Genomic DNA, 12,595 nt, shown 5'->3' on the forward strand with positions numbered 1-12,595 from the left:
ATTCAAAAGCAGAGACATTACTTTGCTGACAAAGATCTGTCAAGTCAAGGCTATGGTTTTTCCAGTGATAATGTATGGATGTGAGAGTTGGACTGTGAAGAAAGCTGAGCATCAAAGGATTGATGCTTTTGAACTGTGGTGTTGGAGAAGACTCTTGAGAGTCCCTTGGACTGCAACGAGATCCAACCAGTCCATGCTAAAGAAGATCAGTCCTGGGTGTTCTTTGGAAGGACTGATGCTGAAGCTGAAACTCCAATACTTTGGCCACCTCATGCAAAGAGTTGACCCATTGGAAAAGACTCTGGGATGGGATTGGGGGCAGGAGGAGAAGGGACGACAGAGGATGAGATGGCTGGATGGCATCACCGACTCGATGGACGTGAGTTTGAGTGAACTCCAGGAGATGGTGATGGACAGGGAGGCCTGGCATGCTGCGGTTCATGGGGTTGCAAAGAGTCGGACATGACTGAGTGACTGAACTGAACTGAACTGAAAGTTGGTAGAAGAAAAGAAATAATAAAGATCAGAGAGAACATAAATAAAATAGAGACAAAAATAACAGAAAAGATTAAGGAAACCAAACAAAACTGACAAGTCTTTAGCCAGGCTCATTAACACATTATTGACCAGAGACAGGCCACAGGCATCAGTTTCTGCAAAAATCCCTTGGTCAATAATGTGGTAAGAAAGAGGACTCAAACAAAATAAGAAATGAAGAGAAATTACAACTGATTTCACAGAGATATCAGTTGTAAGAGAATACCATGAAAAAAAAAAAAGAAGAAAGAAAACCTAGAAGAAATGGATGAATCCCTGGAAATGGGCAGTGTCACTTAGCAAGTCTAGGTATAGGGCAGCTGTGACTTTCATTCCAGATCAGAACCTCAATGTCATCATCGAGTCTGATCTTTTCACCTTCTGTTCTGCCATCTTTGGCGTGCTTCACTTTGTCCTCAGGTCAGCTCCTCTCAGATTCTAGACAACAGCGGCAGCCCAAGGGTCACAATAAGACAGGACATTTGGTAGAAAAAAGGATTATCTCTACCCTCCATCTTTTTTTGAGAGCAAGGAAAAACAGTTTCTCCAGCACATTTCTCATGTCTCGTTGACCAAACTGGTTCAAATTCAACCTCTAAGCCAATCACTGGCTAAGGGAAAGGGCCACTTTGACTAGCTTGTACCTATTGGGATTTTACCTCTTAACTGAGCACAAGACTGCAAAGAAAGGGTGGCACCCTAACATATATGGGGCTATTCAGTTCAGTTGCTCAGTCGTGTCTGACTCTTTGCGACCCCATGGAATGCAGCACGCCAGGTTTCCCTGTCCATCACCAACTCCTGGAGTTTACTCAAACTCATATCCACTGAGTCAGTGATGCCATCCAACCATCTCATCCTCTGTTGTCCCCTTCTCCTCCTGCCTTCAATCTTTCCCAGCATCAGGGTCTATTCCAATGAGTCAGTTCTTCACATCAGGTAGCCAAAGTATTGGAGTTTCAGCTTCAGCATCAGTCCTTCCAATGAATATTCAGGACTGATTTCCTTTAGGATGGACTGGTTGGATCTCCTTGCAGTCCAAGGGACTCTCAAGAGTCTTCTCCAACACCACACTTCAAAAGCACCAATTCTTCGGTGCTCAGCTTTCTTTATGGTCCAACTCTCACATCCATACACGACTACTGGAAAACCCATAGCCTTGACTAGACAGACCTTTGTTGGCAAAGTAATGTCTCTGATTTTTAATATGCTGTCTAGGTTGGTCATAATTTTTCTTCCAAGGAGCAAGTGTCTTTTAATTTCATGGCTGTGGTCACCATCTGCAGTGATTTTGGAGCCCCAAAGAATAAAGTCTGTCACTGTTTCCACTGTTTGCCCATCTACTTGCCATGAAGTGATGGGACCAGATGCCATGCTCTTAGTTTTCTGAACGTTGAGTTTTAAGCCAACTTTTTCACTCTCCTCTTTCACTTTCTTCAAGAGGCTTTTCATTTTTCTTCACTTCTGCCTTAAGGGTGGTGTCATCTGCATATCTGAGGTTATTGATATTTCTCCCGGCAATCTTGATTCCAGCTTGTGCTTCATCCAGCCCGGCGTATGGGACCGTAGAAGACAACAAAAAGGAAATGGCTACTGGGTATGAAACCAAAAGTATCTGTTACACTTAGAATATCAATTCCTTGAGGTTCAGTCAGGGCTACTTAGAATCCCTACATTTGAATGCAGCATAATAAAAGATGGAGTAACCTCAGTCAGTTTGTATCCAGTCAAGCGTTGTTAAGGAAACCCCCAAAATAACAACAATAAAAAGACAGATGTTACAAGATGAAAATTAGCATCGTGTATATTGCGACAGTATTTAGCGTACAATTATCTCATATACAATTGTAAACACCTTGTTCTAAAGGCAAAATTATAGAAGAGTGCAGTTTGCCTTTTTCAAGAGATTCTGGGGAACGTAATACACACAGCACTTTCATTTGTATTAGCAAGGCTGAACAAAGCAGTGTTACATGTCTGTCTATGCTGCCTCTATCTTTAAAAGTCCATATTGGATGCAACCAAAATGGCATATTGATTTCAAAATCTCATTTACAGTGCATTCAAAATACTTAACAATTCAATCTGTTTGACCTACTTCCATGTCCATGTTCCTGGTCATTCTCTGTCAATTACCTAGTATGCTCGTCTCTTCAAAATGACAAGAGGTTTTTTTTTTTTGGTATTAGATTTTTGCTCACAGTTCTCTAAAATCATTTCAACTTACAGCTGTGCTTATTAGAAGAATGGAGGATGGTAAAATTACAGAGAAAGGATATTGATTATAAAATAATTATGGAGAACTATTGGCTTAGAGGGTGTTGAGGGATACTAAAGAAAATTATATTAAAATGCATTAAAAGGAGAATTTATATTACTTTATAAAACTCTAACTTAAATTCATATTTGGGCCTCTTGACATTGCCAACTAGTATAACACTTTTGCTTTGCGTTTTCAAAGCCAACATTTTTCCAAGCTTCTACATTCTCTAACTCATTTACAATGATACAATCAGTGATGATGAACATTGAAGGTGTCAAGAAGTCTCGCAACTGTCTGTGAAACATACATAACCAACTCTAGATGTATGATAATATATTGTTTATGAAAACACTGCAATAAAAGCTATGTGAAGACAGAAGGGGAAATTATTAGCAAAAATAGAACATTGGTTTTTTCAGAGGCCAGAATAGCCATATTTATTCCACAGAAAAAGATATGTGTGTGATTTGGTTACTCCCTCTGACTAAATTGGAAAGATTTTAAATACAGACTAACAATCTCAGAACACTTATTTCAGGTTACTGGACCAATCAATATAACTATGAGAAATGGATAAGACATTCTTGTCAGGAAGAGTTGAAGGCATAAGTTTAATTATTAAAGTTGTTATCTTAGTGCATATTTATACTCAATTGTTTGCAGTGTTTTGCTTCTACTTATTCATTTATCTGTGAAATCAAATACAAGGTTGAGACACCTATAATTAACCAAAAGCAGATATGCCTGTAAACTGCCTTTGAAGAATTAAATGATCATATTTTACTTGTCAAATAAAGTTTTATGTACAAATATCTACTCACAAATGAAATTAGGGCAAACTTTTTCTATTATATAAACAGTTTGCTCTAAATCAATACTCAAAACATTTCCACACGTTCAAAAGTCATATTCACCAAGCATCTCAGGCCACTGAATGTAATTAAGATTTGCCAAATGTACAATGATCTTATAGTAATGGTAACACTTTATCTTGTCAAAAATGATTTGGCCACAATACCTTAGCAAGACAAACCACACAATAATATCAAGAACTGAAGATGGAGACTTTCACTCTGGGAAGGTAGGGTAGATATACTTTTTCCTATTCTTCCTGCTACTTAAATAAATCTAAAACTCTGGATATTGTATCTAAAACAAACCATAAGGAGACTCTAATAGATGGAGAGAATTAAACAGACCAGCTGGGGACCTTGGGCCCTGAGGAACAGCATGGTTAGTTGCCTGGGTTTTCTTTTATATCTCATATATCCCAGAATTGGAACAGAAGGAGTCAGCTGCCCAGAAATGCCCACATCTGAAAAATAACAAGGGGATATTACTCTCTTAGTTCATTTGAGTGATATAACGAAACACCACACTCTGGGTAGCAACATAATTTTATTTCTCACAGTTCTGGAGACTAGGAAGTCCAGGTTGGGTCCATATACAATGGAAGGAGATGAGGTATCTCTCTGGAATCTCTTTTATAAGGGCACGAATCCAGTACATGAGTGTTCTTACCTCATGACCTAATCGCCTCCCAAAGTCCCCACCTCCCAGTACCATCACATTTGGCATTAGGGTTTCAACATATGATTTGGGGGTGGATGCAAACATTCATACCATAAACAACTCCACACACATAAAGTTGAAAACTTGGGTGAAATGGACCAGTGCTTTGAATAACAAAACCCTCAACTCATCAAATATTAAATAGATAATATAATGGCCCTATAAGTATTAGGAAAATTGAATAAATAATTTAAACATCCCTCCCAAAAAAACACCTTCTAGATCCAGACGACTTAACTGGAGAATTCCTGTTGTTGTTATTCAGTTGCCCAGTCGTGTCTGACTCTTTGTGACCCCATGGACTGCAGCACGCCAGGCCTCCCTGTCCCTCACCATCTCCCAAAGTTTGCCCAAGTTCATGTCCACTGCTTCGGTGATGCCACCCAGCCATCTTATCCTCTGACGCCCTCTTCTCCTTCTGCTCTCAGCCTTTGTCAGCCTCAGGGACTTCTCCAATGAGTCATCTGTTCACATCAGATGACCAAAATAGTGGAGTTTCAGCATCAGTCCTTCCAAAAAGTATTCAGGGTTGATCTCCCTTAAGATTGACTGGTTTGATCTCTGTGCTGTCCAAGGAACTCTCAGGGGTCTTCTCTAGCACCACAATTTGAAGGCATTAATTCTTCAGCACTCTGCCTTCCTTATGGTCCAGCTCTCACAACCATACATGACCAGTTGGAAGACCATAGCCTTGACTGTATATATGGGCCTTTGTTGGCAGAGTAATCAACACACTGTCTAGGTTTGTCATAGTTTTCCTGGCAAGAAGCAAATGTCTTCTGATTTCATGGCTGCAGTCACCATTTGTAGTGATTTTAGAGCCTAAGAAGAGGAAATCTGTACTTTCACTTTTCCCCTTCTATTTGCCATGAAGTAATGGGGCTGGATGCCATGATCCTAGTTGTTTTTAATATTCAGTTTTAAGCCAGCTCTTTCCCTCTCCTTCTTCACCCTCATCAAGAGGCTCTTTAGTTCCTCTTCACTTTCTGCCATTAGAGCGGTATCATCTGCATATCTGAGATTGTTGATGTTTCTCCCGCCTATCTTGATTCCAGCTTGTAACTCATCCAGCTGGCATTTCTCATGATGTGCTCAGCATAGAGATTAAACAAACAGGGTGACAACAGACAGTCCTGTTGTACTCCTTTATCCATCTTGAACCAATCAGTTGTTCCATACAGAGTTCTAACTCTTGTTTCTTCATCTGCATACAGGTTTCTCAGGAGACGGTGAGATGTTCTGGTATTCCCATCTCTTTAAGAGCTTTCCACAGTTTATTATCATCCGCACAGTCAGAGGCTTTGGCATAGGCGATGAAACAGAGGTAGATGTTTTTCTGAGATTCCCTGGTTTTCTTTATGATCCAGCAAATGTTGGCAATTTGATCTCTGGTTCCTCTTCCTTTTCTAAACCCAGCTTGGACATCTGGAAATTCTTAGTTCACATAATGCTGAAGCCTAGCATGCAGGATTTTAAGCATGACCCTACTAGCATGAGAGATGAGTGCAACTGTCCAATGGTTAGCACATTCTTTTATACTACTCTTCTTGGGAACTGGGATGAGGATTGACCTTTTCCAGTCCTGTGGCCACTGCTAGGTCTTTCAGATTTGCTGACATATTGAATGCAACACCTTGTTGGCATCATCCTTTAGGGTTTTGAATAGCTATACTGGACTTCTGTCACATCCACTGGCTTTATTAACAGCACTGCTTCCTAGGGCCCACTTGACTTTGCTCTCCAGAATGTCTGGCTCTGGGTGGCCGATCACACCATCACAGTAATCTGGTTCATCAAAATCTTTTTTGAACAGTTCTTCTGTGTATTCTTTACATCTCTTCTTGATCTCTTCAGCATCTACTAGGTCTCTACTGTTTCTGTTCTTTATTGTGTCCATCTTTGGGCAAAATGTTCCCTTGATATCTCCAGTTTTCCTGAAGAGATCTCTCATCTTTCCCCTTCTGTTGTTTTCTTCTAGTTTTATGCACTGTTCACTGAAGAAGGCCTTCTTGTTGCTCCATGCTCTTCTTTGGAAATCTGCATTTAGTTGGATATACCTTTCCCTTTCTCCCTTGCTTTTCGCTTCTCTTCTTTCTTTAGTTATTTGTCAGGCCTCCTCAGATAACCACTTTGCCTTCTTGCTTTTCTTTTTCTTTGGATGGTTTTGTTTGCTGCCTCCTGTACAATATTACAGACCTCTGTTCATAGTTCTTCAGGCACACTGTTTACAAGTTCTAATCCCTTGAATCTATTCATTACCTCCACTGCATGTTCATAGGGGATTTGATTTAAGTTGTACCTGGCTAGCATGCATTTGCTATGAGAAGCTGATGATCTGAGCCCCAGTCAGCTCCAGGTTTTTGCTGACTGTATACAGCTTCTCCATCTTCAGCTACAAAGAATGTAATCAATTTGATTTTGATATTGACCATTTGGTGATGTCCATGTGTAAAGTAATGTGTAAACTTAGATGATCTGGACCAATTCTTTGCAAAACAAAACCCACCACAACTCATCAAATATTAAATAGATAATATAATTGCCCTATAAATATTAGTGAAATTGAATTTATAATTTAAACACTCCTCTCCAAAAATCGCTTCAGTTCAGATGACTTAACTGGAGAATTCTACCAAACATTTAAAGAGAGTTAACATCAGTTCTACACAATATCTTCAAAAAAATGGAAAAGACTATTTCCCAATTCATTTTTAAAGTATTTTTTCATCTTATTAAAAAATTTGAGATGAAAATTTCACATGCCATTGTTTTAAGTGTACAACACAATGATTTATTTGACTCAATTCATTTTATGAAGCTAGTATTATCCTGACACCAAAACAAGACAAACACAATAGCAAAGAAGAAAACTATTAGGTTCGTACGGAAGTAATTGTGGTTTTGCATTGTTGAACTTTGCCACTAGGTATTAGAATACATAAATAAACGTGGTTCTTAAATAAATGTGGTTATCTTATACATTATCTTAATGCACATTTCTCGCTTTATGTCTTTTTGCTAATGACATTACTTGCTACTTATTTATTTGTATTTTAGACTATGGAAATGATGTTAAAGAAACAGCAAATTCAAAGGATTTTCTTATTTGAGTTCAAAATGGGTTGTAAAGCAGCAGAAACAACCTGCGACATCAACAATGCGTGTGGACCAGGAACTGCTAACCAACATACATGTTGGTACAGTGAACCAAACTCGGCGGTTCAAGAAGTTTTGCAAAGGAGACGAAAACCTTGAAGATGAAGAATGCAGTGGCTGGCCACTGAAGTTGACAGTGGTCAATTGAGAGGATCATCGAAGCTGATCCTCTTACAACTCCCAAAGAGAAGTTGCCAAAGAACTCAGTGTCAAACATTCTATGTCATTCAGCATTTGAAGCAAATTGGAAAGGTAGTAAGTGGGTGCCTCATGAGCTGACCATAAATCAAAAAAACTGTCATTTTGAAATGTCATCTTCTCTTATTCTATGCAACAACAACGAACAATTTCTCAGTCAGATTATGATGTGTGATGAAAAGTGGACTTTATACAACAACCAGCAACAGTGGTTGGACAGAAAGGAGGCTCCAAAGCACTTCCCAAAGTCAAACTTGCACCAAAAAATGCCATAGTCACTGCTTGGTGGTCTGCTGCCCATCTGATCCACTACAGCTTTCTGAATCCCAGAGAAACCATTATATCTGAGAAGTAAGCTCAAAAATCGATGAGATGCACTGCAAACTACAATGCCTGCAGCCGGCATTTGTCAACAGAATGAGCCCAATTCTTCTCCATGACAATGCCTAACCACACACTGTACAACCAATGCTTCAAGAGTTTAACAAATTGGGCCATGAAGTTTTGCCTTCACCATATTCACCTGACCTCTTGCCAACTGACTACCACTTCTCAACAACTTTTTGCAGGGAAAATGCTTCCACAACCAGCAGGAAGCAGAAAATGCTTTCCAAGTGTTCGTTGAATCCCGAAGCATGGATGTTTATGCTATAGGAATAAACAAACTTATTTCTTGTTGGCTAAAATGTGTTAATTATAATGGTTCCTATTTTGATTAATAAAGATGTGTTTGAATTGAATTATAATGATTTAAAATTCACAGTTCAAAACTGCAATTACATTTGCACCAACCTAATACAGACCAATATACAGCATGAATAAACACAAAAATTCTTAGCAAAATATTACCAAATCAAACTTAGCAATATATAAAGAATTATATACCATGACCAAGTAGGGTTTATTCTAAGGGTACAAGACTGGTTCAACATTCAAACATCAGTATAGTTATCATATCAACATTCTAGAAAAGAAAAATCATGTTATAATATCAATAGCACAGAAAACATATTTGACACTATTCAAATCTCATTCATGATAAAAAACTCAGAAAAATGGAAATATGAGTGAAATTCCTTAACCTGATAAAAAGTATCTACCAAAAATATATATCTAACATTATATTTAATATTGAAAAACTGAATTCTTTCCCTCTAAGATTGGGAAGAGGATGTCTGTGCTCATCATTCTCATCCAACACAGTGCTTGAAGATCTAGCCAGTGCAGTAAGATAAGAAAATGAAATAAAATGAATACAGATCAGAAATATATTATTGTCTGTATAAGAATATCAACAAATCAACAACAACAACAACAAACACCCTGGAATTAGTAAGAGATTATAGCAAGGTCACAGGATACAAGGTTAACTTTGCAAAAATCAATTGCTTTCCTATATGCCAGTAATAAATAACTGGAAATTGAAATTAAAAGCCCAATGCTATTTAAATTATCACTAACCAAAATAAAATACATAGGTATAACTCTACCAAAACATGTACAAGGTCACAATGAAGAAAATGAAATCTTTGTATGAAAGAAATCAAAGATCTAAATAAATGGAGAGATATTCAATGTTCATGTATAAAAAGACCCCACTCAATATTATTAAATGTCAATTCTTTCTAACTTAATCTGTAAATGCAACACAATCCCAATCAAAATTCCAGCAAGTTATTTTTGTGGATATCATCAAACTGATTCTGAAGTTATTATCAAAAGGCAAAAGACTCAATACAGTATTGAAGGAGAAGAAAAAAGTTTGAGGACTAATAATAACCAAACTCAAGATTTACTATAAAGCTAAAGTTATCAAGACAATGTAGTAGGGGTGAAAAAATGGACTTACTAGAGGCCAAGAATAGACCCATGTAAAAATAGTCAATCGATCTTTGACAAAAGAACTAAGACAATTCAATGGAGAAAGGATAATCTTTTCAAAAATAATGTGAAACAACTGAATATCAACATGCAAAAATAAGCAGATAAATCTAGACACAGGACTTTCACTTTTCACAAAAATTATTAATAAATCAAAACGGATCACAGACCTAAACATAAAACACGAACTCTAAAACTCCTAGAAGAAAACATGGGGAAAAATACAGGTTATCTTAAGCTTAGGAATGACTTTTTAGATACAACACCAAAAGTATAATTCATGAAAGAAAAAATTAGTAAGTTGGATTTCATTAAAACCAGAAACTTCTACTTTATGTACAACACCAAGGATAAACTATAATGTAAACTATGGGCTTTGGATGATTATGGTGTATCAATGTAGATTCATCAGTTATAATAAATGTACCACTGTGATAAGGAATGTTGATAATGGAAGAAGCTATGCATATGTGGGGCAGGTGGTAGGTAGGAAATATCTTTATCTTCCTCTCAGTTTTGCTGTGAACCTTAAACTCATCTAAAAAAAGTATTAATTAAACAAACTTCTGCTTTGTGAAAGATACTAGTGAGAAAATAAAAAGATAAGCCACAAACTGGGAGATAATCTTTGCAAAAATACATATCTGATAAAAGATTGGTATCCAAAATATACAAAGAAATCTTAAAACTCAACAATAAGGAAACAACTTTAAAATGAGCAAAGGTTCTGAAGAGAACCTCACCAAAGAACATATGGCAAAGAAGCAAACACAAATATACTTACCTCATATATCCTTCAGTTCAGTTCAGTAAGTTCAGTCGCTCAGTCGTGTCCAACTCTGTGATCCCATGGACTGTAGCACACCAGGCTTCCCTGTACATCACCAACTCCCAGAGCTTACTTAAACTGATGTCCATCGAGTCGGTGATGCCATCCAACCATCTCACCTTCTGTTGTCCCCTTCTCCTCCTGCCTTCAATCTTTCCCAGCATCAGGGTCTTTTCCAGTGAGTCAGTTCTTCACATCAGGGGGCCAAAGTATTGGAGTTTCAGCTTCAGCATCAGTCCTTCCAATGAATATTCAGGACTGATTTCCTTTAGGATTTACTGGTTTCATCTCCTTGTAGTCCAAGGGACTCTCAAGAGTCTTCTCCAACATCACAGTTCAAAAGCATCAATTCTTCGGCACTCAGCTTTCTTTATAGTCCAACTCTCACATCCATACATGACTACTGGAAAAACCATAGCTTTGACTAGATGGACCTTTGTTGGCAAAGTAATGTCTCTGCTTTTTAATATGCTGTCTAGGTTGGTTATAACTTTTCTTCCAAGGAGCAAGCATCTTTTAACTTCATGGCTGCAGTAACCATCTGCAGTGATTTTGGAGCCCCAAAAAACAAAGTCTGTCAGTTTCCATTGTTTCCCCATCCATTTGCCATGAAGTGATGGGACCAGATGCCATGATCTTAGTTTTCTCTTAGTTTTCTGAATGTTGAGTTTTAAGCCAACTTTTTCACTTTCCTCTTTCACTTTCATCAAGAGGCTCTTTAGTTCTTCTTCGCTTTCTGCCATGAGGGTGGTGTCATCTGCATATCTGAGGTTATTGATACTTCTCTTGGCAATCTTGATTCCAGCTTGTGCTTCATCCAGTCCAGCATTTCTCATGATGTACTCTGCATATATATCCTTAGGGGACTTCAATTAAAATAATGCAATACCATTATACAACTGTTAGAATGACTGAAATCCAAAACACTGAGAACACCAAATGCTGGTGAGGATGTTGAGAAACAGGATTTCTCATTCATTGTTGGTGGGAATGCAAAATGGAACAGCCACTTTGGAAAACATTTTAACAGTTTCTTTAAAAACTGAAAATACTCTTTTTATATAATCAAGCAATAGCACTCTTTGGCATTTGCCCAAATGAGTAGAAAATTTATGTCCATATAAAAACCTGCCCACAAATGTTTATAGTAGCTTATTCATAAGTGCCAAAAATTGGAAGCAACCAAGATTCACCAACAGGTGAATGAATAACCAAACCAGTGTATCTGTACAATAGAATATTATTCAGTGATAAAAAGCAATGCACTATCAAGCTACGAAAAGACTTGGAGTGAGCTTAAATGCATATTGTGAATGCTAAGCTTAAATGCTAAGTGCATGAAGATAGTCTGAAAAGGCTGCTGCCATATTATTCCAAATATAGGACATTCTGGAAAAGGCAATATTATGGAGATGGTAAAAAGATCACTGGTTGCCAGAGGTTTGAGGGTAATGAAGGCATGAACAGATGGAACACAGTACATTTTTAGGGCAGTAAAAGTGTTCTGTATGATACAAGAATGGTGATTACATATCATTACTTGTCAAGACAATACAAAGAACTTTAGTTAATAACAATGTATCAAAACTGACTCATCAAATGTAACAAATATATCACATTTTAAAAAAGACAATATTAACGGGAGAAATTAGTCTGTACAGGTTTTTTTGTAAATCTAAAAATGCTCTAAAGAATAGTCTGTTGATTTTTTTAAAGTGTGATATATCTGACATTGTCTTTGTAGATGCAAGGAAAAGAAAGTAGAGAAACAATATTCTACACAGTCATTATTAAGGGATATCATCAAAGGCCCCAGCAGCCAATACCCACCATATCTAGGAACCACAGCACATAAATTCCACTATTAGAGAGTCATTCCTTTGAGTTCCTTTTCTTATAATCATCCTTATAAGTACATTAAGAATTATATATAAGTGCTCTCATAGCAAATATCAAATATGTATACAATCAAAAAGCACAAGATACACAAAAGGGAAGGCTTTTTGGTGAAGATAGAACCATCACTTTAAGGATTTATAGCTGCTTTTCTTCATTTAAGGCTTCCCTTGTGGCTCAGCTGGTAAAGAATCTGCCTGCAATGCAGGAGACCTGGGTTTGATCCCTGGGTTGGGAAGATCCCCTGGAGAAGGGAAAGGCTG

This window comes from Budorcas taxicolor, chromosome 10 (assembly GCF_023091745.1).
Source record: "Budorcas taxicolor isolate Tak-1 chromosome 10, Takin1.1, whole genome shotgun sequence".
Lineage (NCBI taxonomy): Eukaryota > Metazoa > Chordata > Mammalia > Artiodactyla > Bovidae > Budorcas > Budorcas taxicolor.